Source organism: Atta colombica, unplaced genomic scaffold (genome assembly GCF_001594045.1).
Source record: "Atta colombica isolate Treedump-2 unplaced genomic scaffold, Acol1.0 scaffold72, whole genome shotgun sequence".
Taxonomy (NCBI): Eukaryota; Metazoa; Arthropoda; class Insecta; order Hymenoptera; family Formicidae; genus Atta; species Atta colombica.
Genome location: NW_017259564.1, coordinates 646,405 through 652,438, shown reverse-complemented (window position 1 = coordinate 652,438; position 6,034 = coordinate 646,405). Strand labels below are relative to the sequence as shown.

The 6,034-nt window shown below is 29.3% G+C and overlaps 1 protein-coding gene across 6 annotated transcripts in view; it reads right to left on the bottom strand.

Annotated features, from left to right (window-relative positions):
- Positions 1–3,253, bottom strand: part of LOC108692466 (dorsal-ventral patterning tolloid-like protein 1) — a 99,239-nt gene extending 95,986 nt beyond the window's left edge. For all 6 annotated transcript variants that reach the window (XM_018200718.1, XM_018200723.1, XM_018200721.1 and 3 more), the window contains exon 1: positions 2,977–3,253. The gene's annotated coding sequence lies outside the window, so the exon portion shown is untranslated. The remainder of the gene's footprint in view (positions 1–2,976) is intronic.
- Between the last annotated feature and the right edge of the window lie 2,781 nt (positions 3,254–6,034).

The following is a 6,034-nucleotide window of genomic DNA, read 5'->3' as shown; positions in this document are numbered from 1 at the left end:
ATATATATATATAATATTTGTAGTAATTGTATCGAACTACGCATCGAATTAGTTTTCTAGATTTATAAACGCAATTAAACTACTGTAATAATACGAATTAAATTAAATTGACAAGCAATTCTTAATATTATTATTTGATACTCAATCAGGCATCATATTAGAAAGATGTGTACTGAAAAACTATAAATTTATTGCGGAAAATATACCTCCGGAAGTTGAATCCGGATCTCTTGTATTCCGTACAATCGTCCTAAGCCTTTAGACTACCGAGGTTTTAGTAATATTCTTCGCAATAATCGGTATATGAAACTTTTTCAAGTGACGTAATACGAGAGATTCGGGTTCGACTCCCATCCGAGGTAATATTTTTCGCAATTTATTTACAGTTTTTCAGCACATTAACATCTTTCTAATGATGTTTGATTGAGCATTAAGAATTGCTTGTCAATTTAATTTAATTTGTGATATTATTACAGTAATTTAATTGCGTTCATAAGTCATAAGTCTGGAAAACCAATTCGATTCGAATGATTACAAATATGGGGTATATATACATGTACATACACGTATAGATATATAATTTATTGAATTATCAATTATCTAAGCATTAAAGACCCAGCTTCAACCGGTATAAGCTTCTACTGATAATATAATATACTCAATAAATATATATATCCTTTGTTTTTAGTTTTTATAATACATTCGAATTAAAGCTAGCTGATTCTATATTATTACCATTGATTACTTGTAAAGTCCCCTTTGCTTCAATCAGAATAGAAAATATTCTGTAATTTTATTCAATTTTTACATTTGATATTTGATATTTTGACTTGATTATAAAGCATTCATCTAATTATTTATTAATCTGTATTATACTTTAAAAGTTCAAATAATTCTCAAATATTTTATTTAGAAAGTGTCAGTTCGCAAGTCTCACATTTCATTAATTTCAAATTGATAAATGATAGATTTACTAATATTTATTTAGGATGATTCTCGCTGATATCACAATATTTTTATTGTCTTAATAAACGGGAACAATCAACATGAAGTTCATGCAGAATAGCATGGAGACACTAGAAAGTAGAACAGAATATTATAGGATCAGAACCGCGCCCATACGCTCAGAAAAGGATAGCGAGATGGTCAATAGCGGTAACTCCAACGTTAAACGCTGGTTTTCTTTAATAAATTGAACAATCTACACGATACAAGTATTCAACAAAGTATTTAGTTGAATAACATGAATATTCATGTCTAATAAATATCCATGAATACTTCTGACTTACTTAATTATTTCGCGACATTCACATGTCCTTGCGTCAAATAAAAAGTAAGTCGTTAAAATTAAAATTATATGCGAAATAATATTAAAGTAATATTATTTGTTGTCTGTAATCTTATAGTTATTGTTCATTGTTATTCGTTTTAATACGTTTTATTAGATGAAATAATACTGTTTCAATGTCACATAATGTTCATAATAATTCCAAGTAGGATTTTTCTTACCAACAATATTAATAATATTAATGAATATCTAATTGTTTCTTAACTATCTAATAAAGATATTTGAGATATTTGAATTTGATTATACCGAAAAATCTATTTCCTTTAACTATTATTTTCTTTGTATTGTCAAATTAATTTTTATTTTCTTTAATTTATGCATTATATGCAAGAAATTTACTAATTATTATGAAATTTATAAATATCCTTGTAAATACAATCTTTAAAATGTTTATTATAAAAATTTCTGTCCTACATTCTGTAAAATATGTATAAATTTATAAATGTATGTATCTCAATGATTAAAACTAAGTAAAAATAGAAAAATATTTGATATTGTTTTTTTAAAAAACAAAAAAACAATAACAGTTTGTTTGCTTGCATATGTGTTAAGTTTAACAATAGATAATAATATTAAAATTATGTCTTAATAACTACAGTAGAATGTAGAACTAACAATTCCTTTTAAATTTAAATTCCTTTTAAATTCCTTTTAAAGTTAAATGTATATAATCTTAATATCTAAATGTATATTAAAAATAAAAAAAAAGAAAAGAAATTACATAATAAATATAATAAAGAAAAAAACATGTGGTAATGTTCTTAGCTATAAACAATTAATCATTATAAAACGTAGATAAAGATTAAAATTAAAATTAAGAAAAAAGTATAAAAAAGAAATGCAGAATTCTAAATAAAATACGAAATGCCGAATAAAAAGATTCATAATAAATTAAAAAACAGAAATATAGTAAATTGACTCTATGAATTGTCTGATGCATCAAATTTGTTCGAGAGATGTAATGACTCGCATTGACATCGTATCTTAATTAACTATCTAGTTTGCTGAGTTTATATCATAAGTGTTTATAATAAATATTCATGTCTTGTATAAAATATCGTTCTTTCGAATTATATTTATTAAAAAATTGTTTCCTAATTTAAAAAGAAAAAACTTTTGCACAAATTTGCATATTTTCGTCTTATTTCAGAAATTAATTTCGAATTTTCTTCATAAAAATCTCTCACACTTAACTGTAACTTGAATCAGTAAACCATATGATCGAAATTGTGATATCTTCTTTATGATATTCCGCAACAATTAAAAAGATAAGACCAGAGATAGCAAAAAATAATTTTACATAATCTTAAAAAATTATTTTCAATATTTTATTGCATCTAAAATATCTAACGTTGAATTTAATGAATATTGGATATCAGGACTATAAATCAAGACTGAAAAATAGAAACAAAGTTACAAAAGATTGCAGCATAATTAAATAATGAATAACGGAAAACTTCCGAATCTTTTTGCATATTTTAAAATCGCAAATGTAGTGTAGAGAATTCAAAAATAAACCCAAGAGGTTGAACTTATTCAGAAAAAAATTAACAAAATCACGATTTTATCCACATATTTTATATTCTCTAAGAGTCAACGCATTTATCGCAAAAATGATCTCGACTTACTTTCATGATCTCGCTTGGAATAGGCCTCTCTCTTACCAAAGAAACTCACCCCGTCGCGGAGACCTTCTCTCTCTCTCTCTCTTTCTCTTTCTGTCTGTTTCTCTTTTGAGATGAGATAAATGTGTAATATTCGCACTTTCACGCGGTTGTTACGATTTCCGACCACGACACGTCTACTAGTCACGAGAACGACGGATGATGAGATATGCACAGCACGTAATAATGCGATTCGACAGTTGTCACAGTCTCCAACGGCAAACACGACCCTAACATATCAAATGAGATACTCAGTGGTGCGACGACGACGCATCGAGCGGCGGTAGTGGCGGCGGCAGCGGCTACGGCGACGGCGGCGACGGCAGCAGTAACGGCGGCGGCAATAATAGCGATGAGGCCGATGGCAGCAATAATAGCAATATATCTTGCGCACGCTCATAATTATATACAGCATATATAGTATATATTACCATAAAGCAATAATTAACTTCAATATATTTACGTTGTCTTTTATTATTCTTAATAAAAGAAGCTGTTCAGTCTTTTGCACGTATAAGTACAAGAATATCTACAAGCACTTAAACTCAATAATCCTGCTAAGGATACCCAAGTAGCACAGCAGCACTTGTAAAGCGCTAAAAAAGCGATTATATGCGCTTTTTTAGCGTTTTATTAATGTTTTGTAAGAGCTGTGTGTTACATAGATAGATTTTGTCAATAACAGACACTCGAGAAAGAGCCATCCTTATGGCGAAAACCGTAATTTCTGCTCTCCTATTATTTATTGAGTTTTACATCGCTTGAAGATTAGTTTTCAAAATGTCACATGAATCCGTCCTCACTTATCAAATGTTATCGCTGTATAACAAGAGTACACCTTCCGCCTCTAGGGATTACTAGAAATTACTCTTAGAAGCTAACTTCTAACATCATCGCCGTTATTGATACTTGTTTTCATCAGAATGGATTCTCTCATGATGAGATTATACCATCACTAGAGTAACGGGAGAAAAGCGGAACGGCAAATCATCACGCACTCTAACTGCGTACGTGACTTACCCTTTACGAAAAAAGACTTATACGATCATACATTCTAATTGACGATAGAGGCCACTAAATTGAATAGCAGTTAAAATTTCGAATATGTGACAGTGTAAAAATCGATGGCTAAATTATTTATTAAATCTTTTATTTCTAAAATTAAATAGACATATAAAAGTAATCTAAAGTTCAATAATAATTAAAGTTACAACAAATTATACAAAGTAACGTAAATTATATAAAATAACATGGCTACGAATCAAGCTGAATGTTTAATATTATTATATTAACTATAATAATTAGATACAAAGTAACAATAAAGCAAAAGCATACGTTTTCTCTATCCAGTTATTTTCAATGTTCATAGAATAATTAAATTAAAAATATAATATATTTTAAAGTTATTACAACGGTAACAACGATAAAAACTTAATTACATAGGAAATTTTAATTTCTTATGTAATAAAGTCGCTCGCATCCAGTAAACAAGAAGTGTTTAGAAACATTTCAGCAACAGCGCAGCGACGTTGCAACGTTATTGATATTTCAAAACATTTCTTGTTTACTCAGCAATTATTTATAAAATGTCATTAAATGAACAGGAATGATTCAAATAATTAAGTGCTCTTAACAGCCAATAGAAATTATGAATAGCTATTGATGATTGTTCTATCGTTTTATGAATAATTGGTTAACTAATGACATTTTACAAATAATTGCGAGCAACACAAATAAACGACTTAAATAAGTTTCAAAATGCAACTTACTCGCCGAACGATTAGTTCTTACTTATGAATCCATAAAAAAAAGTCAATTACTCAATGATACTCAATAGGCATACCGAAATCCATTTTTAAAAAATGTTGCAACCTCCATGAACTAGTTCAGGTACAGAAAATAGGCCTCTTGCACTAGTGCAGAACTAATTCAGAACTCTTTAAGAAAAAACAAATCTAATAACATTACTGAAGCCATTGAAGGTTTAGTATTGCATTATTGCTACTTGTTACTTACTGTGCAATTTCTATAAATACAAAAAATTAAAATTTGTTATTTAGTAGTTTTGTTGTTTTTCATTGTTTTTCATTTGTTTTGTTTACTTGTGTTTGTAATCTGCTTTTCGCAGTATTTGTGAAAGTTTTTTTGCACATTAAAGAGTACGCATCACTATTTTGTTACCTTCTTGATGCTATTCATAATTACATTTCTCCCAAAAATCATGAAGAGATCTACCACTGTGACTCATTTTTTAATTAAATAATATAAAAAAATTCGTTTCATCCTTGATAAAAATTACAAACAGAATAGAAACAGATAGGATTTCTATCGGTTTCTAATTGTCAGCAGTCAATTTTGTGTGTAATACAAAATTCTTCTTCAAATGCCATACTTTATCAAAGCGTGTAGGCGCCTCCTTCTCATATACCTATGCGCGCACATTGATCATACATAACGTATATGGGGACTACAGTTTAAACACCGATTTCGAATGACAATTTTTAGTAAGGAGGTTTCCTGGGCAAGTATAATATATTACTCGGTTTGATATTGCCTTCCGAGAGGAGCTTATGAGTTATATGAAAATTTTTCGATTCTACCGGGGATTGAAATCTCTTGTATAGCAGACTAGCTGTCTGCTACACCACACTCACATTCTCATACAAAATTGCTAATGCTAATTTGTATCTACTTCTAGCTGCAACTGCGAATACAGGTAGCTGTCGGATAAAATATTATCACTTTGAACAGGGACACGATTCCGTAACTGTCTTTACACGCCTATCGATAGTTGTCGGTGTCATTGCGCAGATATTTTATATGGTGAAAAAGTTGCGCAACAACACCGATAACTGTCGATAGATGTGTAAAACAGTTACAGAATATAGGGCCAGCCTGCATCGTACTCAGAATCTATTGGCATCCTATCTTATTCTTATTATGGCTGCATCTAAACACAACAATAAAAACAATTAATTTATAAAAATTATGATATCCATGCGTATTTTTATACGCAGCAATT